The sequence below is a fragment of the Canis lupus genome, chromosome 1, assembly GCF_011100685.1.
Source record: "Canis lupus familiaris isolate Mischka breed German Shepherd chromosome 1, alternate assembly UU_Cfam_GSD_1.0, whole genome shotgun sequence".
In the NCBI taxonomy this organism is placed as follows: Eukaryota; Metazoa; Chordata; class Mammalia; order Carnivora; family Canidae; genus Canis; species Canis lupus.
Window position 1 is genome coordinate 37,003,748 of NC_049222.1, and position 25,866 is coordinate 37,029,613.

At 39.2% G+C, this 25,866-nt stretch overlaps 2 long non-coding RNA genes across 3 annotated transcripts in view; one reads left to right on the plus strand and one right to left on the minus strand.

Annotated features, from left to right (window-relative positions):
• LOC119875959 overlaps positions 1-16,090 on the minus strand; it is a 98,487-nt gene extending 82,397 nt beyond the window's left edge. The window contains exons 1-3 of the long non-coding RNA XR_005353630.1: positions 15,845-16,090; positions 12,483-12,677; positions 10,050-10,174 (exon numbers count right to left, since the gene is read on the minus strand). This is a non-coding gene — a long non-coding RNA (uncharacterized LOC119875959). The remainder of the gene's footprint in view (positions 1-10,049; positions 10,175-12,482; positions 12,678-15,844) is intronic.
• Positions 893-25,866, plus strand: LOC111095602. 2 transcript variants are annotated; one of them, XR_005353631.1, is made up of 3 exons: positions 893-1,115; positions 15,887-16,099; positions 24,777-25,866. It is a non-coding gene; the product is annotated as an uncharacterized LOC111095602 (long non-coding RNA). The 2 variants fall into 2 exon arrangements; XR_005353632.1 differs by lacking the exon at positions 24,777-25,866 and adding an exon at positions 21,441-21,495.

Genomic DNA, 25,866 nt, shown 5'->3' on the forward strand with positions numbered 1-25,866 from the left:
GCTTGACTGGGTTTAGTTACATATAATATCCAGATGGTCCCAACAACATCCTACTATCTCAAGGGGTCATTGGGCAGCTCCCACTGCAGAACAAGAGGCAGAGGGTAAATTCCAAGGACAGGGAAGGGGATGAGCAGCATCTGATTGCCCAGGTTCAGCTCATAGGCCAACCAGAGGTCATGTCCTCTCAGTGAACTCCTCCAATACATTTACCAGAACGAGGAACTCCATCATTGCAAGGAGACTAAAAAGTATGGTGGAACATGGAGTTCTTTGATGAGAAGAAAATGTCTCTTCCACATCACCAAAAGCAGTTTTCTTGCAAGTGGGTGATGGTATTTCTCAGGGCTACCTGTAACCCTCCAGATTGTCTCCGGATTCCATAACTAGAGTCAGATACCAGCAAACCCCAAAGCCTTAATCACAAGTCTCAACCAAGGAGAAACAGATCATATGTGGAAATAATTGGAAGATTCCGCCAAACTATATCAGGAAAAATATAGGGAGTATAACAGGAATGAACTCTAAGGGTAGTAGATCAGGCAAGAATAAACATAATGTTGTACTAAGTCAAATTTATTGATATATATACATTTACTTAAAAATGTAGATTCAGTGTGTTAACTGCAACAGCCAAATATTTTTTAACAATTTGCTGTAATGGTTTTCTTTGTCTGATACCCGAATTCAACCGTAATTTTCCACAATAGTATAGAGCAGTATTTCTCAACCAGGAAAAATTTTGCTCCCCTGGATCCTACCCATGAGACATTTGTCAATGTCTGGAGATGATGCTGATTGTCATAAATGGAAGGGAGGAGCTGATGGCATCTAGTGGGTAGAGGCCAGGAATGTTGATAAACGTTCTACAATGCACATGGCAACCCCTCACAACAAATGATTATTTGATCCAAAATATGTCATGTCAAGGTTGAGAAATCCTGATTATAGAGAAATTTGGAAGCTTGATGAAATCTGGAAGCAATGAGCGGATTTGAGTGGATTTATCATGGAGAACATTTATCTACTTCTAACCATGCCACTTAGGATGACCCAAAGGACACTCCCTTCTTCAAGGCATTAATGAATATATTGCTGGAAGCAATGGATATCTGGTAAAGCTCTACCCTGGCTGTCTTCTGACAATAGGCAATGACAAAGGGACAGAATGCCCTAAGAAAGTTTCCCTAATATCAGTGTGGATGACGGGATCTTGTAGTGCAGATACCACTTGATAGCCAGAGACAGACAGGGCATGGATACTGATAGGGCAGCAGGACTGGGGTAATAATCAGGGATCTGGTAATGACTACAACTGATCATGCTGTCTAGGACTGAAATTGATGGGCAGCCTACAAAACTATTACTCAGTTTGTAGACACCAAAAATTTGAGGTACTGTAAACAGAGCTGAGATTGAGGCCCCAGTTTTTCCAGCCTTTCACTAAATTCTCATATTAGAATCTGGTTCCCATGAGGAAGGAACCAAAGACACTGCCACGTGTTTATACAGGAGATCTTCCTTGTAGGCTTCCCAAAAGAACCTGCATCCATTTACCACAGTGACTATGTATAGGGGAAAGGGGACATACTAATATTTTTGAGGATTATTGAACATTGACCTTGAACTCATACACTTAATGATCCAATGTTACTAGAAGCTGGTCAGAGTGGAGGTTCACAGAGCCCAATTATAATTCTCTTCCCTAACAGGATAGCCAACCAAATGTTCCCATATTCTTGGGACAACTGCTGTGATTATTGCCATCATCAAAGACTTGCAAGTTGCAGGGATGGTGATTCCTAACATAGTGCCATTAACTCACCTAACTGAATGTATGAATGAGTTTTTGATATTGACGGTGAAGTATAAATCCAATCAGGTGGTAACTGCAATTGTAGCTACTGTCCTCTAGGCAAAGTACTGGAAAAGATGAAAGAATTTCCAGGAGAGGACTTGAACCTGTAACCAAGTTCAAAGACCACATGGACTGACCTGACAAGAAACTGTCCTTGCCTTTCTGAGGACCTACAAGCTTAGAGCAGCTAAGAGCCTAGTCCCTGCCTACTGATAAAATTAAGGAGGGGTAGAGATGGTCAGAAAACAATAGTGATCCCTAAGATCTTAGTGAGGACAGGATATCAGGAAGCATCAGAGATTAATGCCACTTTAAATTTGTGCCACCATGGTAGGACTGTGAGACCGTGGAGCTAGCTTAAGTGTATCTCATGTGTGCCCAGAGATTCTCTCACCTGCAAAAAATAAACATGTATGTATAGAGCCTCTGTGGGGCTGTAATAGGGAAGGATGTGGCCAGATAAAATAAAATTAGGCAATGGGGGCACAGTTGGTTAAGCAGCTGACTCTTGGGTAGGCTCAGGCCATGATCTCAGGGTCATGAAATCAGCCCTGTCACAGCAGGCTCCGCATTCAGTGGGGAGTCTGCTAAAGTTTCTATCTCATTCCCTCTCTGCGCCTTCCTCCCCCCACAACCCCCACTCCTACCTGCTCAAGCCTGTTTGTGCACATGCTCACTCTCTCTCTCTCAAATAAATATATAAATCTTAAAAAAAAAAAAAAGTTAAGGAAAGGAAAGGGAAAAGAAAAGAAAGAAAAGAAAAAAGAAAAGAAAAGAAAAAAAAGAAAAGAAAAGAAAGAAAAGAAAAGAAAAGAGAAAGAAAGAAAGAAAAAAGAAAGAAAAGAAAAGAAAAGAAAGAAAAGAAAAGAAAAGAAAGAAAAGAAAAGAAAAGAAAAGAAAAGAAAAGAAAAGAAAAGAAAAGAAAAGAAAAGAAAAGAAAAGAAAAGAAAAGAAAAGAAAAGAAAAAATAGGCAATGGCTTTTGGTTCCAAGGATCTGAGCTTCAGATAGCCTTGTCTCCCACGTAAGGGCATAAAAAAGTTGCCTTGGGCAAGTAGCAATATATACCTGTCTAAAGGAATTCTGTTTGGGGGCTCCCCAAGGAATATCTTGTGTTATTACAAACAGAGCTTCTCAGAAGTGACATTCTCAAAGACTTTATTATTTTCATATAACCCATTATCACAAGCAGAAGAGCTTCAAAAGGCATAATGTAAGAACTACTTAAATGGCAATAGATAAAAATTATTTCTGTCATTGTAAAAAAACTACCTAATTTATATGATTGGTAGGCAATATCTTTAATATGCTCACTTTAGCGGCATCTGTGGAAGGGAGACAATGAGGCACTAAGTGGATAGTGTATTATCCTCAGGAGTCAGGCAGGCACTTAAAGATGCACATTAAAAAATTCCATGTCCTATTTGGACAGAAATATGTGTCTTCTAGGATTATGGTGGATTATCATAAACTCATTAGGTGGTGTCTCCAATAGTATCATGTGCTACACTACCATGATTAGATTTCTACGTCATCTATGAGACACAAAAATAAAACTTAGAACACTCAATTTATAGAAAAAGTCATTTTAGCAGCCTGTGGGGAAGCTCCTGAGGCCACTCCAACTGATAAGCCACTTAAAAGATTTGCCTTCTAGGGATCCCTGGGTGGCGCAGCGGTTTGGCGCCTGCCTTTGGCCCGGGGCACGATCCTGGAGACCCGGGATCGAATCCCACGTCGGGCTCCCGGTGCATGGAGCCTGCTTCTCCCTCTGCCTGTGTCTCTGCCTCTCTCTCTCTCTCTGTGACTATCATAAACAAATAAAAATTAAAAAAATTAAAAAAAAAAAAAAAGATTTGCCTTCTATTATCATGTAGATACAAAGCCCATAAACCATAACAGGAACTCAATGTTTCTCCAAAGGCTTGAAGGACTTTGTAAATTGTCTTAAAATCACAACTTACTACTACAGAAGGACCTTAAATGAAGGTGAATGTGGTTACTGTTCTACATGTAATGAACCATATATCATTTTTCAAATATCCCAGTTACTTACATTAGAAGTTTTTGGTTAGGATAAAGGTCAATGTTTTGCGTTCTCAGCAAGAGAACTTTAGTTGATTCCAGAGAAGTGGAGAAATGTACTTTGTTATTGGTGTGATTTATTTTCGGCACCCTGATTTTTAGACTTCATTCCAAAATGGACTCATCTTGTCATTTAATAACATCCTACCGTTCAAGCTGCTCAGCCAATTCTGAGAAAGGACTAATCCATTTCAGCATCAGCAGCAAGATGGACACTCTGGAAGAGCAGATGTGCACTCTTCTCTGTAATTACTTTCAGCTCTTGCTTTGCCCTTTACTGTCTGTTTGAAATTTAACCTTAATGGAATCAGAATGGCATTTACCCAGGGATCAGCTCCAGATTGCGTGAAACTCACAAAAATAAAGGTTATGACATAGTAAGTCTACTAATCGCTTTCTGTGACTAGAATTGACTAACAGTTATCCTTGAGTAGAAGAAACTAAGAATACCACATATTTATCCTGAGTTGGAGAAATTAATAATTTCTCTTCTCATTTTGCCCCCTGCCATCAACCACTACGGTAGCCTATACTATGACCTCAGAGTAGCAATCGAGAACTCTGACACAGAGAGCATAGAGAATGGCCCATTCTATTGAAACATAAATTGTGTGTAACAGGTGAGATACCAACCAGATATTCAGAAGTAGAGACCGAGTTGGTAGCTGGAAAGGCAGGGCTGGAGCTTAAAATGGAGCTGTTAAGGATGGAGTGTCCAAACACAGCAAACATGGAAATAAGAAGAGTTCCAGATCTTCCATACTCTGCTGCCAGAGCCCAGCCTTGGATTGAACTAAATGTTCATTTTCTTTATAACAATAATAGAGCTAGATTTGCTTACTCAAGTACTTTACAAATGTTGCAGGATAAAGAAAACGTTATTATTTATATAGTCAGCTCCTTAATTCCTCTTAAAAGAATTGTTTTCCTCTGGAGGAATCTTATTAAGTGATTAGGAGGGAAAACCCCTATTAATTAGGCTGTGTTTTTGAGAGTCTTCCAGACTTCAGAGGAGAGAGAAAGCTTCCCTATATAATCCACCATGGGGATTTGACTCCTGCAAGTGAATAGGGGAGAGAAGAAATGAGAGGGAGGGAGGAGTAGCAACATGGAGAGAGACTCAAGACTCAGAGAAGGTGAAATACAGCGGAGAAACAGTACAGGAAGGTTGCCGCTGACATTTGCCTCCAGGATTGTTGAAATTGCTGACATAATCTTCCCTCCACTGCACTCTTCTCCCTACCAATTTTCCATAATACTCATTGAATGGGTTTTTGTTTTGTTTTGTTTTGTTTTGATGGTGGCTTTTTAATTGTATTTTAAATTGTTTAGGCTTTTTTAAGGATGCCACAGAAAGAAGACAGGCCCTCTTAGAGTGAGTACAGTGTACATAGAAGCTGCCAAGGAGCACACAGAAGAAGGGAACGAAGTGACCTAGGAATGTAAAATCCAAGGGGGTCAAAAAGATTTGGAGAAAATCTTTAGACTTTTGAATATTATGGAACCAGGAAAGGTTTAAACCAATTTTCCCTAGAACTTGAGGGGCAGGTAAGTCTCAGGTTGACATCTAGGTTGTGAAACTATCTCATTCAACCCTCATAATATCTGTATGAGGAAGATTCTGTTGTTAGCTGCATTTTGCAGATGAGGAAATTCAGACTCAGAATCATCCCCAAAGTCATATACCTAGTAAATTGCAGAGCAGGATTACAATACTAACTCTAATTACTGAGGGCACAATCTCAACCAGTATAAGACAAACTTTTTGTCTCATATTTTGAGACTGAATCCTCACACAGTCAAATCCTACCCATCTCTTAAGATTCATTTTCCTCCCCCAAACTACATTGAGGGAATTCGACATCCCTCATTGACTATTTAAAGTTCTTTCCCAAAAAAATAAAAAAATAAAAAAAAATAAAGTTCTTTCCCTACAGCATATTAACATAGTAAGATTTTGCCCATATTTATAACAAGGCAGCTTCTTCAATTATTTACCTAATTCCTTTTGCTCCTAATCAATTTTCTTGAGATACTGCCTATAATTTCTGCTCTCTTTTCTATTCATTTTTCTACCTAATAACTCCACCTCACTAGGTGATGGTCTCCTAATCCCAACACTCAACAGTTGCCGTCAGTCTTCACCTCCTAAATAATTTCCTCAGTAGCATGTGACACTGTTCACAAAACCCCACAACCAACATTGTGGCATCTTAGATTTGGCTTCACACTTGCATCTATGACCCTCCATCTATCTCCTTCCTATATTCCTCTTTTTTCAGCCATTCCTAAAAAGCTTATGTGCCAATTGATTTCTGTCGTTCTTAATTTCTCCATGGGTAATTAACTCAGAGTCAGTGGATAAACCCTGTATGGTGATAAGCGAGCCTCTGAAGTTAATACAAATTATTTTCTATATGTACATTTTTTCGAAGCAAAGTATTCTTTCATTCAATATTACTTATTTCCATAAATATTTGTGGAGGATCTATATTCTGTTACACACTCTTCTAGATTCTAGGGTCTAGGTGATTTAAAACACACACACACACACACACACACACACAGAAAAAGAAAGACCCAGTGTCAAATATTAGAAAGGAATAGAGATGTCCAGAAACAACAAAACAAGTGATAAAATGACAATATATACATATCTACCAATATTTACTCTGAAGTAATCGGACTAAATACTCTAAACAAAAGACAAAGGGTGTCAGAATGGATAAAAAAAACAAGACCCATCTATATGCTACCTACGAGAAACTCATATCAGACCTAAAGACAGTTGCATATTGAAAGTGAGGTGATAGAAAACCATTTATCATGCAAATGGACATCAAAAAAAAAAAAAAAAGCCAGAGTAGTGACACTTACATCAGACAAAATAGATTTTTTATTAAGTAGGTTCCACCCCCAGCATGGAGCCCAACATGGGGCTTGAACTCATGATCCAGAGATCAAGAACTGAGCTGAGATCAAGAGTGGGACACCCAACCGGCTGACCCACCCAGGCACCTCAGACAAATTAGATTTTTAAAAATTTATTTATTTTAGGGGTGGGGAGGAAGGGGACAGAGGGAGACGGGAAAAAGAAGCCCAAGCAGACTCTCCCCTGAGCACAGAGCCTGATACAGGGCTTGATCTCAAAACCCTAAGATCAGACTTGAGCTGAAACTAAGAGTCAGGCATTTGACTGCACCACCCAGGAGCCCTCAGACAAACTAGGTTTTAAACAAAAGACTGTAACAAGAGATGAAGAAGGACACTATATCATAAAAAGGGGACTATCCAATAAGAAAATCTAACAGTTGTAAATACTTAGGCCCCCAACTTGGGAGCACCCAAATATATAAAACAATTAATAACAAACACAAAGATATTCATTGATAATAATACAATAATACTAGGGGACTTTAATACTCCACTTACATCATTGCCATCCAAACAGAAAATCAACAAGGAAATAATAGCTTTGAATGACACACTGGACCAGATGGACTTAACAGATATTTTCAGAACATTTCATCCTAAAGCAGTAGAATAAACACTCTTTTCAAGTGCATATGGGACATTTTCCAGAGTAGATCACATACTAGATCACAAATGAGACCTCAAAAGCTACAAAAAGACTGAGACTATACCATGCATCTCTTCTGATCACAATGCTATGAAACTTGAAGTCAACCACAAAAAAACAAAAAAATTTGGAAAGACAACAAACACATGGAGGTTAAAAGAACATGCTGCTAAAGAATGAATGGGTCAGCCAGGAAACTAAAGACAAAATAAAAAAAATACATGGAAACAAATGAAAATGAAAACATAATGGTTCAAAATCTTTTGGATGCAGCAAAAGCAGTCATCAGAGGGAAGTATATAGCAACACAGGCCTACCTCAGGGAAATAAAAATCAAAATTTCAATGAGGTATACCAGTCAGAATGGCTAAAATTAACAACACAGAAACAACAGGTGTTGGCAAGGATGTGGAGAAAGGGGAATCCTCCTACACTGTTCGTGGGAATGCAAACTGGTGCAGCCACTCTGGAAGAGAGTGTGGAGGTTCCTGAAAAGTTAAAAATAGAACTACCTTATGATATAGCAATTGCACTACTAGGTATTTACCCAAAGGATGCAATAATACTGATTTAAAGGGATACATGCACCCTGAAGTTTATAGCAGCATTATCAATAATAGCCAAAGTATGGAAAGTGTGAATGTCCATTGACTGATGAATGGATAAAGAAGATGTACTGGTGTGTGTGTGTGTGTGTGTGTGTGCGCGCGCGCGTGCGCAATGGAGTATTACTTAGCCAAAAAAATTAATGAAATCTTGCCATTTGTGATGGTGTGGATGGAGCTAGACAGTATTAGGTTAAGTAAAATCAGTCAGCCAGAGAAGGATAAATATCATATGATTTCACTCATATGTAGAATTTAAGAAACAAAACAGATGAACATAGAGGATATAAGAGAAAGAAGGGCAAATCAGAAAACAGACTCTAAACTATAGAAAAGAAACTGAGGGTTACCGGAGAGGAGGTGAGCAGGGGATGGGTCACCTGGGTGATGAGTATTAAGGAGGGCACTTATTGTGATGAGCACTATGTGTTAAATGTAAGTAATGTATCACTAAATTCTATACCTGAAACTAATATCACACTGTAGGTTAACTGTCTGTAATTTAAATAAAAACTTGCCAAAGAACAACAGAGGAACTAGGGGAGCATAGTAAGGAGATGAGTTCAGAAAGATGATGGGGACCAAGGTCATGCAGGAATTTTTAGATTACTGTAAGTACTTCTATTCTGAGTGAAATAAGCAACCATTGTAGGGTTTTGAGCTTAGGAGTTATGCTATGTGGCTTAAGTAGAAGAATCAACTCTGGCTGGGGTATTCAGTATGGATTAAAGAGGCGGGAGTAGAAGTAGGAGTCCAATCAGAAGGCTATTGCAGTTACCTGCACAGGAGATGCTGGAAGTTATATCCAACAGTATTTCCCAATATATTAGAGGATATGAGAGACAAAATAGTTAAGGACAACTCAATATTGCTGGCCTTGGCATGTGGAAGAATGGAGTCACCATCACCTGAGATGAGGAAAACTGTGGGTAGACAATATTGAGGGGGGACAGATAATGGGAAGATCAGTTTGGGACCTGGAAAGCCTGAAGTGTCTAATGCACAACTAAGTGGAAATATTAAGCAAGCAGTCAAATATATAAATCTGGAATTCAGAAGAACAGTCTAGACAGAAGTTATAAATTTAGGAGTCATTAGCATATACCCAGTATTTAAAGTTATATAACAGAAAGATATGACTAAGAAAATGAGTTTTGATGGGAAAAAAAGAAAGGATCAAAAACGGAGACCTACAGCACTCAAATATTAAGAGGTAAGGTGCCAGCAAAGAAAATTGAGAAGAAGCAACCCGCAATGGAGGAGAAAGAAAGAAAGCTGAGATACTGGAGCCAAAGGAAGTAACATAGAAGGGGGAGTCAGGTGACATCAGCTATGTCAGGTGCTATAAAAAGGGACAATGAGAGCTGAAGTGGGTTCCATGGAGGTTCCTGGTTACTCTAATAAGGGCAATTTTGGTGGAGATGAAGACCTGAGTGGAGGAGGACTAAGAATGAACAGAAGGGAAATTGGAATTCTGCACCAAAGAGGACCAAAAATGATGGTGAGAGAAACGGTTATTTTTTAATGAGGAACTGTTTTAGTTTGTGTTTTATTGAGAATGGTTGAGCAGAGAGTGGAAAATTGATGAGATAAAGAGAGGAGATTGCTGAAGTGATGTCCTTGAGGAGGCAGGAGAACACAGGATCTAGTGCATACATGTTTGGAATGTCTGGCTTTCAATATGAATATGGAGACTTTATTTATGGCAATGGACAAGAAAGCAGAGTATGGGCACTAGATTCTGTTGGGGGGATAGAGGTGATGGAGGGATTCTGTCGATGTTTTCAGGTAAATTATCCAACAGCAAATTCATCTCTTGAGAGTAAAGAAGGGATTAGGGGCTGTTTGGGGAAGAAGGAATGAAGAAATGAAAGAAGGTATAAAATAGCCATCTAGTACAATAAGAGATAAGGACATCTTACCTTATTGTCAGGTAGCACTTGAAAGAACCACCTGAAATCCATGGTCAAGGATGTAGAAATGAGACCAGGCAGTGTGGTTGTGTGTGTTTTTTTTCCAATCACAATCAGCTGCACAGTCATAGGCACTAAAAGTAGACAAAGGATTGGACTTAGTCAAGGTTACTGTTTGTCAAGTAAGTACAGTGAAGCAAGAGAGAGCAAGAAAATGATTAGAATGATTGACCATAAATTTAATGTGCATAAGCAGGGATTCTGAACCTTGAAGGAGTAAGGGATAGTGAAAAAAATGGTGAAATACTATTAGATGAAAAAGATTTAAACACAGGATTGTTGCTGGTCCCAGTGGGTGTAGACACATCATTGGAGTTAGTACACTGAGGGAGTGAGTTATAAATTTAGGAAGCAGTGGTCGGAGAGTGGAATGGATGAAATTAAGATTCTGGAGGAATTAGATGTATTGACAATGACAATATCTATGTGAGTGATTGGTTGTCAAAGAATTTAAGATCTGCAAATGCTGAAGATCCACATCTCTACATCTTTTCTGCATTAACTACCCTAGCTCTAAATAGTGCATGTTTTGAGATGATTTCCTGTCTATGCATCCAACAGATACTCTCTACCTGTTGGCTGTCTCCATTTGGATGCAGAGCAAGTACCTCAAATATAACATGCTCTGGGGTTAAATCACTATTTTACCCTTTCCCTGCCCCCTCCACCAGCAGACCCAGAGAACGTGTCATTCATCTATTCCATGTAAGGCAGAAATCAAGACTTCCTAGACCTCCTTCCCTAACCAGCAACATTAAAATAATTTACAATCTGTTGGTTTCATCACCTAACTCTACCTTTTTTTTTTTAATTTTTTTTTAAATTTTTATTTATTTATGATAGTCACACAGAGAGAAAGAGAGAGAGGCAGAGACACAGGCAGAGGGAGAAGCAGGCTCCACGCACCAGGAGCCCGATGTGGGATTCGATCCCGGGTCTCCAGGATCGCGCCCTGGGCCAAAGGCAGGCGCCAAACCGCTGCGCCACCCAGGGATCCCCTAACTCTACCTTTTAAACTGTCTTCTTTCTCCAGTCCCACCCCCACAGGTAGAAATTTATACCCACAAAATTTCAAAACTAGATTACTAAAGCAGTTTCCCAGGCAGTTTCCCAGACTCTTTGCTATGGTTTTGTCCATTTTCAAAGCCATTATCCACATTCCTTCTGGAGTATTATTTCCTAAAAACCTGCTTAAAGTGTCTCAGTGGAGGCTTTATATTGCCTTAGGATAAAATCCATACTCCTTAGAAAAACTAGGCAGCTGCTTATCTCGTGCCTGCTTGCCTCAAACCTCACATTTCACTGCTTCCCAGCACATCATGTTCACCTAGTGCTCCAGCCACATGGAATTACAGCCAACTCCTCAACTCTTTACCTTTACAAATGCATTTCTATTTCCAGGTATGCTTTTCCCTATTCCACCACCTTCTTCAACTAGCTAATTATTGCTCATTCTTTACAGTTAACTCAATCTTGCCCTCTTCCAAAAAGCCTTCTCAGGGGTTCTTAGTGAGTTTACGGTTTCCATCTATGTGTCCCCAAAGCATCCTGTTCTTATCTACATCAAGACATTTTCCATATAGTAAATTACTCATTTTTAATTTGTCTGTTTCTCTTCTGAATCTGAGCTCATTGAGGGCAGAATATTGGTGTGTTTTGTTTTGTTTTGTTTTGTTCAACTTTCTGTAGTTCTTAACACAATGTCTGGGTACATAAAAGGCAGTATGAGCTTTCTGAATGAATGATTAGCTCTTAATTGAGTCCAACCATTATGATGGTTTAAATATCTGTTGAAATCCTGAAATCCCAGTTGCATGAAAATTCCTAAGGATAGTAATTCTCTTGTAGTTCCCAAAGTATAGAAAAGAGTTGGCAACACAGAACAGGCACTTGGTAAACAATGAACTCTGTGAGTCCTGCAGTTTTACCCTTGGTGATATAGTAGGGTCAGGACCTGCAAAATCCCCACTCAGGCCAGTTGATCTCAGGTATTAGAATAGAACACAAGTGAGTGCTAATATAGCACAGATAAAGTATAGTAAATTGGTTTCATTCAGTTATAGCAAATATTTGCTTCTAGACTCAGTAGCTACCATTCTGGCTACTGGACAAAATTATTTTTACTACATCAAATTTATGTGAAACTTATAAATGAGTGTATCTGATGATTGCAATAAATACAAAAGATCCCCCAAAAGAAATAATCTATCTTTTTTGCAAATAAATTGCATGAGGTTATCATCATAATCTGACAAATTTGGCAAAAGACTCCTAAGAAGGAAAATGACCAAACAAAAGGAAATAATCATTTTGATGTTAAGCAAAGAATTACATTCTCTGACTTGTGTAGTTGCCAAATTGCAGCAAATCATATTCTCTTACTTGGCCAAAGGTTCTGCTCTTTCCACTGCTCCTTCTTCCCAGCAAGTTATCAAGTAGAGCTTCAACAGCTGCCAACATCTGCTCAACTGACCTCCAGCACCAGCTCACCTGTTTCTGTCTTTCTACTGATCAAGAAGTACAGCAGGATTCCAGTGGAAGGACAAGTGTAGGTTCAAAAAATCTGGGAAATTCTTCCTAGATCAACAAATGGAATTTCAACAAGAAATGAGAGAATTAGCAAATTGCAGATTTTTAAGGCTTATTACTGTACCTTTGTTTTACTTCACTCACCATTACTGAATTTCAGGTTAGCACATACCTGATGGTTACTGTGCTAAACAGATACCAGAATACACAGTAGAACACACTGAAAAAGAAGTGTGGCAAGGAAAAGCATATGACTAAGAGGCAAGCAGATCTGTACTTGAATCTCAACTCTGCTTCCAACCCAAAATTATTGTGTGTCAGTTAGCCTCCTTGAGCTTGAATTTTTCATCTGTAGACTGGAGAAGATTATGTCCTCCATAAAGGGCTATCGTGAAGAGTAACTAAGATCACACACATCATGTGCCTAATAAAGGCTTGACATAGTTGACAATTAATAAATGATACCTGTGATAGTAAAAAGGAGTTTACTATCCACCTGGGAGTCAGAAAATTACATAACTTACCAAAATAAAACGTTATAAATACTATTGAGCAAACCCTATGAGAGTAGAGACAAGGAAATAATTAATCCTGCTGGATGAGGTGGTAGGGGAGACTTTACAACCAGGCCTCCAGATTTTGCTGTTTGACACTAACATTGACCAGTTCACCTCCATTATCATCAGCCAACAAACATGCTCTAGTAGCCCTGCTGTAAAAGTAAATAAATCAATCTTCTCTTGACCTCACACCACTCCCTCCAGATTACTGCTTATTTCTCTTAGATGATCTCATCTAGTCCCTTGGCTTTAAATGCAATTTATTCCCTGGTGACTCTGAAATTTACATCTTCATTCAGCCCCATCCTCCCTCTTGAGCATCAAACTTGGACATTCAACTGTTGATTCAACATGAACACGATGGTAGGCTTCCCAAACTTTCCAGGTCTAATACAACTACTAATTCTCCCAAGCCTCCCCACAAAACAAAACAAAACAAAACAAAACAAAACAAAACAAAAACACTTGCTCTTGATTTATTTTTCCCTGTCTTGTAAATGTTTATACCACAGTCATGTTCAATGCCCTTGTTCCTTCACCCTGTTTCTCATCCATCAAGTCCCTGGACTCTACCTCTTTGTTCCTTTCCTTCCACCTTACTGCCGCCACCACCACCCAAGCCTCCACCATCCCTCATTAGACCCTGCATAGCCTCCTAACCTACTTATAGCTGCCAATTCAGGTTCACTGCTTTGTCCACAACGTTCCACTAGTCTCCACAAAGTAACTATCATGATTTTCATAAAATTTGCATTCCCCTTTTTAAACACTACAGTGCCTCCCCATTTCACTTGGAGAAAACCCTCAGTGCCTTGACATGACCTGGGAAGCCTTGTGCTGTCCAGCCCCACCTACCTCTCTGCCCCCCTGCTCTTGCCCCTCTCTAGTTCACTCACTATGCCCCAGGCACAAGGGGCTTCTTTCCATTTCTCAAATGTACCAACTTATTCGTGTTTGGGCAAAAAAACTGAATTTGTTCTTTGCTCTATGCAACACTTCCCCAATCTCTGAATGGCCCAGGCTTTCCCATATTTCAGATGTCAGTTTAAATACCCCCACTTCAGAAAGATGACTCCCAACCATCCATTATAGAGGAGCCCTGTCCTTCCTCTCACACCGATCACTTTCTGTTATGTCACTCATTTGTTTTCTTCACATTACTACTTTTTTTTTTAATTTGTACTTGTTTGTTGTTTATTGCTGTCCCTCTAAAATATAAGACTCAGGAGAGAACAGATCTCAAGCTGCTTGTTTATTCCTGTATCTCCAGTGCCTACATCAGTGTGCGGCCTAGATCAGTGAATACATTCACACAATATTTGTTGAATAAATGAACATAGTTCTGGAAGTGTTTGGTAAGAGGAATCGTCAAATTTAGTAATTAAAATTAAACTGTAAAGGAAGGGGAAAGATAAATAGGCAGGGCACAAAGGATTTAGTGCAGTAAAATGACTCTGTATGACACTATGGTCATTATAATTGCTATCATTAGAAATTTCTCCAAACCCATAAAATATACAAGAGTTTACCAAGAGTAAACCCTAATCTAAACCATGGACTTGGGGTGATAATAGTGTGTCAATCTATGTTTATAATTGCAATAAACGTACTACCCTGGTAGGGGATGCTGATCATGGGGCAGCTATGCATCTTGGGGGTGGGATGTATATGGGAAATCTTTGTAGTTTCACTCAGTTTTGCTGTGAACCTAAAACTACTCTACTAAAAATTTGTAAATTAAAAAATTTTTAACTCTAATATTCTTTATGGCTTCACTTGCCTCCTGTTCCACTAGCAAATGTCATTGATAATCTGCTGAATGGTGAAAGCAGTGGTAATGTTGGAGGGGTTTTACTCACAGGTGAACTTTGTGCTTTTGGAAGAGTAGTCATCAGAAGATAAGCAATAAGGATACAACTCAGCCTGCCAGGGCCCCTCCCCCAGCTCTGAAAGGACTATGCATAAAATGGTACTTTCAAGACACTCCTTTAACTTGAGTGAGAGTGCATATTATTCTGAGCCTCTTTTCTCCTAGATCAATGAGAAGTTCAAAAACAATGAGAATATTTCTGTCTCTAACGATTAAGTGGGGCAGGAGAAATTAAGCAACAATCTAAAGCAGTCATTTCTATTAAAACATGTTCAAAGTAAATCAGGAATGCAGAGCCCCTTCTAAGGGGTCAGGAAGCCCTAAATGCTGTCCCTAAACATACCTGTTCAAGGAAAGGTCCAGTCAGCAGAAACTGGGAGGCTGGACCCTCCACTACCACAGGAGCAGACTGGTGAAGGGGCTGACAGTCCTGCTTCCCTCCTCTGATTGCCCAGGTACTGAGAACTTTAAAGTATAGTCACACAGTTTCTATTTGCTCTATTCTAAAAGAGATGGTACTTCATTTGTGGTCTCATGAATTCTAGAAAACAAAATTCCTCATATGGAGTCACTTGGTGTTATTTCTGCACTGAAATCTGAGACCCAGATTCCATGCCTTCGAACCAGCTTCTCAAGGCTTTCTCTAATCATCAGTGCAAAGGTGCCACCTTACTTGTAGGCTCTGTGTCCTCTGGGTGGTCACCTGCAGTGGTGAAAAGACACTGTACTCCCTAATGGAGCCAGCATGTGACCCTGTGTCATTACCGACTGTTCATACAACCTACCTGACTTATGTGTGTGCTTCATCTCTTTGCCTCCTGTATCAGCTAGCTGGTCATTTTCACACTGAACACCAAAGCAACAGAGAAGAAATAGATGAATCTGCCTTCTGCTGTCTCATTACCCCAAGTCTGGTGAGCACCCCACCACCACCACCACCATCACCTTGGACCCTGGGACAGCAGCAATGAACAAGTCCAGCAAGGCTCCAACGAGTCAGTTTATAACATTGGCATTATCATCACTTTAAAATGGACAAGGTAAAAGTTGCTTTATTAAATTTTGACAATCCTCAAACAAAATGAACACAACTCAAGGTGACACTGTGAAGGAAATCTTGCCTCTTTTAGGATTTTTTTCAACACTCTGTGCATGTTAGAATCACCTGGGTAGCTATTTTTTAAATGCTCTGAGAGGTTATGATTTAATTGGTCTGAGGTAGGATGGTTCTAATGACCGGCGACGGTAAAAAAAAAAACACCACCTTAAATGGGTAAGTGGAAGCCTCTAGATTCTTAAATACTCAGGGAGGACTCCCAGCATTGCAGTGATGACCTTTGTAACTGAGAGTACATAAATAAGAACAATAAAATAAATGAAGAAACACAGCTCAATTAGCACTGAAAACCAACGAGGTGAGGAAGATCCATTCTACAGTTAGAAGTTCTTAATCACAATTGTGTCATGTGTACAGCTATTTTTGGTAAGTGAAACTGAGTAAAAATGCTCTGTTGTTAGTAGCTTCAATTGGGTTTTGTTTCTTCTGATGATGCTTTTGGTAACTTCACTTTGACTTTGCAAATTTATCTTTCCCAAATTGACTTTCATAGGAGTAAAACTGAGTTATTTTTTTGCCTGAAGCCCTGCTTTGATGTGTTTAAGGTAGGGGGGAAATCCTCTTAAATGAATTTCAAGGCTATGTCAAAGCAGTTTAAAAGTTAGAAAAATATTGTCCTAAAATTGCTAAAGTCAAGAAGTTTCTAAAATTTAACAGCAACACATTGGACAGTTAAAAGTACAGCTGTATCTCGTGGGTCTTTGCAAGCTATTGGCTTTCTACCTAATTCTCTTGGACTCCTTCTGGAGAGGCTGTGGCTGCTTTTTTTTTTTTTTTTTTTTTTTTTTTTTTGCCATGCCTTTACCCCATCCCTCACGTTCATTGCTAAGATGTGAAGTTTGGTTGCCCACACACATTGGATCTTTATGATCACCCACTCACACACAAACCTACTGGGCTGTCTACTTAGGGAGAGATGCCACCGCCCAGCCTTGGCAGTCACTGAGTTCTCCTGCAGTGGGGAGGCATTTGTATGGAGCCATCTACACTCAGCCCTCTTGTCCTTCTCCAAACTCTGGAAAGAAATGAGCACCAACCAATGAGGAAAGCAAAGACTATTCATTCTGAACTTGCTATAACAATGGAGTCCACAAGACAGGCAGAGGAGCTAGAAATTTTAAGGTGAAAATGGTAAGGCTTCAAGTGTGCCCTGATAGGAAGCTGTTAGCATAAGGAAGCTGCAGGTGGGCTAGCTAGAAGTGCTCTGTGATTGGTTAATAATATGTATTTGGCTTTCTCTTATTAGTTATAAACTGGACATGGGGGCAAAAAAATAGGGAAAATGTCAGTTATTTTTTAAATTATTTTTAAAGGTTTTATTTATTTATTTATTTGAGAGAGAGACCACAACCAGGAGAAGAGAAAGAAGGACAAGCAGACTCCCCACTGAGCAGGGAGCCTGATATGGGTCTTGGTCCCATGACCCTGCGATCATGACCTGAGTCAAAGATGGACACTTAATCAGCTGAGCCACCCAGGTGCCCCAAGAAGGTGTCATTTATTAATTAGGTTCTGGCTATTTGGGGCCAACTGTTACAGAACTCATTATTTAGCTTCTTGAATTGTCACTAGAGGTAGAAATCTGGCTTCCTTCAAGTCTGAGTTATAGCAAGCAGGCTGTCTTCCTGGATTGTTTATTGTAGATAAGGGGTTGGTTTCCTGGACAAGTTGTTGTAGGTTGTGAGTTAAAGTTCTATCTTTATATATGGTCTGGCCACTGTCCCTTTATATATTCAATCTCTCAGAACCAATAGAAAGAACATGGGTTATGGTGGCTTTTTAATCCTCTGCTTTCCAGTCTGTCCCATATCCTGACTGCAGTGATTAGCCACAAATACACTGATAATTTTATTCACTATTCACTAAATGTAACATATTTATATATATGTTATATATATATATATATATATATATATATATATATATAACTTGGTAATAATTACTTGGAAAGAATAAGGAAGTAGCTATGGCAAAACCAAGGTCCCTGAGCAGCATATTCCTGATTTCTCTGGATGCAAATCAGAGAGTCCTCTGGAAGCTCTTCATCAAGAGCTCTTCATGATCCCACTCCATATTCTCTCTCTATCTCTCTGGCTTTTGAAAGTGCCACTTCCTTGTTGATGATGAGGCCCGAGCAACAATCAGCAGCCCTGGTCCAATCAAGAGGAGTACCTCACACCATATGACTTGATTACCCCTGAAATTCAGCTCAAGAAATTTGTAGCTGACAAGAACACATAGGCCACTATATATTTAAAAAGTAAATTTCTATCAAATTTCTTTTTTTAAAGAACATTTGAATGTTGTAATAAGTATTGTGCCAATTAGTTCCAGGCAAATAAGAGTGTTTATTATGCTAAGATTTAGATTATCACTGTATTTGAGATCAATTTAACCAGAGAATGGTAACCACCAACTAAATGCAGGGATGAACACTTAAATACATTCTTTGGAGTAATTTGCACAATCACGTGATACAGACATTATTCCCATGTTGTAGATGAGAAGATTGTGAACCCCAGAAAGACCCAAGGGAACCCAGCAAACCAATTGTACAGCTCTTATTTTAGATGCCAGGAATCCTTGCTCCCAGTTGCTCATGCTGTATTAGTTTTCTAGATAAACATAACCAATAGGGAACCAGGAAAGCCAGACCCGTAATTCAGTCTGAGTCCAAAGGCCCAAGAACCAGGAGCATCAATGTCCAAGGCAGGAGAGGATGAATGTCTCAGCTCAAACAGAACAAATCTGCCCTTCCTCTCCCTTTTTATCTGCTTCAGGCCCTCAGCGGAGTGCACAATGCTTACTCACAAGGTGAGAGTGATCTTTACCCAGTTCATTAATTCAAATGTGATCTCTTCTAGAAACACCCTCACAGACACACCCAGAAATGTTTTACCAGCTCTCTGGATATCCTGCAGCCCATTCAGGTTAACACATAAGATTAACCATCACACACATCCTGTGACAGCAGATATTCAAAGATGCTCCTAGGTCATTTTCACAGAATAACTCAGGGCACATGTCATAGAGACAGCTTCATTCCTCAGAGGCCAGTGTTTTATGCACCCAGGAGCTCTTTCTCCTGCTACATAGCAAACCATCCTTGGCTCCCCCCAAATGATAATACAAATTGCATTGTAATAATGAAAGCATACATGATAAATTCCTCTACACAATCTCACAGATCACATCTTGCTTCAGGGAGCAAAGTCTTGGTACATTTATCAATGCTGCTGCCAAAACTGTCACTTAGGATTCAAAGGTGACACATTCTCCACATTCACTTCAACTTTGTGGTTAATATAAAATCACTTCTTACTTTTTTGTTATTTTCAGTTCTCCTCCAGCCATCTTATCAGTTTGATGTTTATATATGTTTGTGATGTTATCAGTATGAGATAGGGCATTTTTATTTTCTTAGCAGTTGACAGAAGCATTTATCATAAGGAGAAGAGATCCACCAATGCTCAGAAAATTATTTGAAACTCCTGGTTGAGTAGAAGCTAAGACCTTAGAGGGACTGAATATAAGAATTTGCCTGCCAGAGGCAAGGAGGGGAAATTGTTTGCACTGGAGAGGGAAGGACCTAGACAAAGACAGGAAAAGAGATAATGCCCGCAGTTGTTTATAACTCCTTGTAACTTCCCTAGAACACTTCAAGCCTAAACTAATACAATTCTTATTGTGATTAGAACTTTTGTGGACACTGATGAAGGGGCTGTATTTTCAGTCTAGGTCTATAAGAGGAAGAACCAAGATAGTGAGCTAGACCTAGTTCTATTAACCTTGTCTTTTTAACCACATATTCTGATGCTTTGACATCTGGGTTATTGCTAACTCTCCCAGAGCTGGCCAATTCCTAGAGATAGTAAACCACTCTCCAAGAGCTCTGGAAGCAAGCTTCAAATGCCAACCAAGTAATGCAGAGCCCATGCTTCCAACCACCTCCTTTATTAGCCTCCTACTCTGGGCCACCATTCACATCCTCTAATTGTCTCAAACAATTAGGGACAGCTTCTATGCCCCAGAGCCTGGTGAAATTGTTTGACTTGTCAATCCCAAGGCTGCTTACCCTGCCTTGCCTGTTCCTTCCTACAGAAACCACATTAAAGGTTCTTGCTCGAATTTTCCCTGCTGCCCTGCCTCAGGCTGACTCCCACGCGTGCTTCCCTGCGTAGCCCCACAGTCTTGGCATGACTCCCCCTCTTGGGAACTGTGAATAACTAGTTTTTCAAAGGCAATCATCTCCTAATCTGTTAACCTTACTGTACCTCAACTTTTTTATTAATACTTTAAACTTTTCTGGTGTTTTGAAACACCAGTGGGAAAAGTCCACAGGAAACCACAAAGAAGAATTATGTCAGAAGATACTACATGGTGAGAAGAGTTCAGAATTCTCAGACATTGAGCTGGGGCTGAGCCAAAATTACCTTAATCTCTGAGGGGCAGGAAGGCCTCCCTCCTGGATATATCTTTGCTTCACCCCAGCATTACACACCTCCCTTCTCCTCTTACCTGGTATGATTTAGCAATCCAACAAATCAACCCTTAACGATTTTCTTTCATGACACCAGGGATTCTCATATATATATATGAGAGAATCATATAGTAGGAAGAGATCTGAAAGTATGTATTTTCAGCTCTGAACAAAAGCAAGAATCTCCAAACCCATGTCCTGGTCAAGTTTGAGCTGAACCAAGTGGTAGGTAAAGAATAAAACATTTTTCTCTTTAGGGAAATTTCTCTTTTTGACACACCTAACAAAATAAATATGATGCATGAGAGGAAGCAAAGAATATGAAAAAGTGTGAAAAAAAATTATCCTTTCAAAAGGTCTCTTGACATTTAATGTTATTTAGGTTGTTAGAAATTCCCATTAAGCACATTCTGAAGCTTTTTAAAAAAAGTGTAAACACTGAGATTTAAAATTATGTGTATGGTTAATCCAGAGCCCTAACATTACTTAGAAATATTGATAACCCAGAAGACAGGTGTATATGACAGAAATTATTTTTAATTTTTATTTAAAAGACTGTATTAAAATTTAGAGTAATTATAATTATGCAGAATCTGTTCTTATTTCTATTCCATTACAAAATAAGAATAATCAATTCAAAGTCAGATATAAATTTTGGCCTGTAAAAGACAGAACTGGCAGCCACTTTGGACTGTTTGTGAAGATGTAACACTCAACACACACACTCTGTTTTTTAAATTTTTATTTATTTAATTTTTAAAATTTATTTATTTATTCATGAAAGACACAGAGAAAGAGGCAAAGACATATGCAGAGGGATAAACAGGCTCCTTGCAGGGAGCCTGATGCCAACTCAATCCCAGGACTGCAGGATCATGACCTGAGCAAAAGGCAGACGCTCAACCACTGAGCTACCCAGGTACCCCTTATTTTTTTTTAATTTTTAAAGGTGTGAGCAGATTCCTTGTAATTAAGAAATTAAGCATGCATGAAAACAGTTTTGTGAAGTACTAAAAATAATTATTAACTGTAGTTAGGAAAAAATATATTTATTTGGTATTGTTCTTTATTAGAATTTTTAATGGTAAGCCATTCTAGTAAATTAAAATACTTTGAATTATTCTTACTCTGTAAGCCAAAATTTTCTGGGACCATCATGCATGCAAACAATCTACATAATTTAAGTAGTTAAAATTAAAGATTTCATAAGTATTTGACCTAATTTTCAATAGATGCCTCCATATATGCCAATTGAAGGAGTCAAAGTGAGTTGAGCACTCTAGGATGTTCATTTTTGTGCCCTCAGCACTGGCACAGTATCTGTCATCTCATAGGTTCTAAACAGGTGTTTTTAATAAATGAATGAAGCAGAATTAAGAATATCACTGTAATGATAGCCATTAAATGCCAAAGATCCTCCAGAGGTCTGTACTAGACAAATTAACATCAATTTCTCTAAGTGTGATATATTAGAGAAGAATACCGTGCACAAAAATCCACCTAAGCCACATAGAATTCTGGTTTCTGTGCCTTGTAAGTCACAGGGCATATGGCAAAAATATCGAACATTTCCAAGTCACATGTACCATGTTTTAGACTTTTCTGTCTGTAAATACATTTATTTTTCTTTAAAAACTCAGCTGTCTGTATGAGAAGCTAACAGTAAACAAGGCTAAGTCTTCTTAGATAAAACAGAGAGTTACTTCAAAGGAATGTAGGACAAATTCATGGAAAATATTATCAGACTACGAAACTATAAAACACCTGACTGGAAGGAAAACAAGAAGTCAAGTCTACATCTTAATAAAGATGTGGTTCCAAAGGTTCTGACCACTTTCCAACCATGAAGAACTGTTAATGATTCCCTGCTGGCCAAATCTTACTTGGGATAAGTGCATCTTACCTTCCTGATCCCCTTTGCCATTACAACTGTATAGATTCACTCCTGTTCCTATATCAAAGACCACGGTTAGGGTTTGATGGCAGAGTGACTCCTGGCCTTCTCCTGGCAGATAAATGGAATTCAGGTATATAGGAGGGGAAAAAACCTCTTCCTCTTCCCTCAAGTTCAGTGAGTGGGGCCTGTGAGCTAAACTAACAAAAGGCAGACTAACAGTCTGACAGAAAAGGCATACAAATTTTCTCAATATTTAAAATTTTGTGTGCATAGGGACATCAGAGAGACATGAAAACCCAAAGGAGCAGTCAGACTCAGGGGCTCATGTAACATTTCACAAAGGGCAGTGAACTGCTGAAACATGACTAGAAAAGAAAGGCATGTGGGCTTCCAGGGCTCACAAACTATGGGAAGTGAGTTGGAAATACAGGGAAGAGCTAATCATGAAAGAAAAGAGTCCTCTCACTAAGGTTTGTAACACGGCCCAATCTCAGTGCCAACTCTCCATCTCCAGTGATAAGTGTCTCTTTCTTTGTCCTGGTCTGAAGTGTGGGTGGGCAGGGGCGGGGGGGATTTACTCCCTTTTTTCAGACAGATGAGGGGAGGGCAGGAAGCTCTTTTGGGTCTGTTATTTCACAATTGCCTTTAGCTCAAAATAATCAAATATGCCAAAGTGGCATGATTGGGTTGGCATATTCTGGACCCCTTCACAGGAATGGGTAAATAGTCACAAATTCTGGGTAGGGACTGCTCAAAGTCATCTTCAGTTGTGCCTGAAATATCCTTTGAGGTACCCATAGAAGGGTATCTTAAGAAACTTACACAGGGGCAACTGAGTGTCTCAGTTAGTTGAATGTCCAACTGTTGGTTTCAGCTCAGATCATGATCTCAGAATCCTAGGATTGAGCCTAACATTGGGCTCCTCACTCCTTTGGGGAGCCTGCTTGAGACTCTCTCTCTTTCTAACTCTTGGTCTCACTCTCCCTCTGCCTCTTCCCCCATTCAACATGTATGCTCTCTCTCTCTCAAATAAATAAATAAATAAATAAATCTTTTAAAAAATTAATCAACTTGCATAAATGAAAGCAGTATGTGAAGAAGATGCAGAAATAATGAAGTCAATTGCTAAAGCAAAGAGCTCTTACTGAAAGGTCAAAATAACCAGGAAATAAAACACTTTTTTCAAAGCCAATTAGATCCTCTTCACCTGATGTCATTTTGTAGGTAATTTAAGCCAGAGCTCCTAGCTAGACCCCTTTGGATAGTTTAAATCTTGCTTTGGATTTTTTAGCCTCTAATATTTTGATTTTAGTTTTTGTTGGTTTAATTGTATGCTTGATTTTGTCTTTGTATTTCATTTTGCTCACTGTGTTTGCACTTCTTAGCACCTTCCATTGCTAGATTTAGACTTATGAGATTAAAGGGATGAGAAATATAGCCTTGAAAAAATATAAACAGAATGGAGACAAAAGATGCTCCTTTTTTTTAATCATGAAAAATGAATGGCACTTAGGATAATCAATATAGTCAAATTACTGTCAGGTCAAAGAATGATTTGTGAATTCCGAAAGGTGTCTACACCAGCAACAATATCATTATAAAATAATAGATCCAGGCCAGCATCAACTGCCAATTCACAGAATAAAGAACATAGACTTTTGTCTAAAAAAGGTCCTCATGGAGATCATCCAAGAAAAATCTCAGTTTCCACAGGAGACTTCTACAGCTCAGAAGTACTAAATGACCAGCCTAAGGCCATACGATAAATTTTGGCAGAGTCAGAACTAGAAAAACAAAATTTACTGGTTCCAAATGTCCTGCCATTTCCATTGAAAAAGTATCTCTGATAATTGAAGGAGAAAAAAAAAGGTAAAAAGCATTTGTTTTGTATTTGGCTTTACATAAAAGGAGGAGCTTTTTTCAGGACATGGCTTGGAGATTTTCTAGACCACTTCCTACATTGATCTTTGTCATGTTCTCTCCCTTTATTGGGCCGTATTTTCCCTAGACTTCAAGGGCTACAAAATGAAAAAAGATAGAAACACACATCAGTATATTTTATAAAGACCTTATTAGCTGCTCTGATGCAAATCTTAAAGGAATGTTGGATGTACAAGACCAAATAGGATTCATGCATCTCAACTTTACCATCTTACTGAAACACTTAAGAATTAACTGTAATTAATCTTCCTAATTCTGATGTCAAATTTTTTTTTTTTTTAGTTATCCTGTAATGGCTGAATCCAAATGAAAGGAGAAGGGAGACCAACTGCTAAGCTGGAGTTCAGTCTAACACAGGCGAATGCAGCAGGCAGAACAGGGAAAATCAGACCGAACAGGCTAAACTGCCTGAAGAATGACTCGCGAATGGTTCTGATTCCCTAACCCTCTGATCAGGAGGAGGCCACAGCAAGCATGCTGCCTACACACCCTTGTGGACCACAAGACCACCTGCTCAGTGATAGAGTGAGTCACACTCTGCCTGGATTCTTGACTTTGTGCAGTTTGCAACCTCATTTTCCCAACAACTGAACTGCCAACATTTATTTTCTCACTATGTTAATGAAACCCATGCTGCTTGCAGCTCACTAATGGACAGAAAATAGTCTATTGCTTCTCTGTGAAAAAAAAATAAATACCCAGCCATTAGAATTACCCAGAACTAATCGGGAAACTGTGTGGGGAAAAGGCAGGCTACAAAGCCACGGATCCAAGTTCAGGCATAAAGTGTGCCTCAGGCAGAAAGTCTGACAAGCATCCTACACTAAAATGTAATAAATGGGAGTTGGGGGGTGGTGGTTTGCTGCCTTGTAAAAGTGATAGGGTTAGTGCTTCTTAAGAGGAAAAGTTGGCATGCCTATGACAGCCCCAGAGCCTTAACAGGACATTAGATGATCAATCACGTCAAGAGTCAGGGCTTGTGCTCTGACTAGCCCATGGCCACTGGTCCTTGGAAGGCTTGAGGGGAACAGTAGCAGCAGCCTGCGACCTCCCCCAGGGGCTCCTCAGAGAAGGAGGCTTGACTATTGAATTTTTTCACAAAATAATGATCTCTGTGGTCACAAATAAAATGACATACAGCATTTGAAAGCTCTGGGCATATTCAATTATCTTTAGGACCATAAGGTTAGACAATACTATAAAAGTCTTTGGTTGAAATATCATCTTTGGCATTTTCTTTCTCATTACCTCTGCATCCAATCAGTCATCCATATTACCAACCCAAAAGCCTAAACATCTCTGGAATCTATTTAGTTCTTTCCATCATCTCTACACTGCCATTATCCTAGTCTGATCCACCATTAACTCTCAC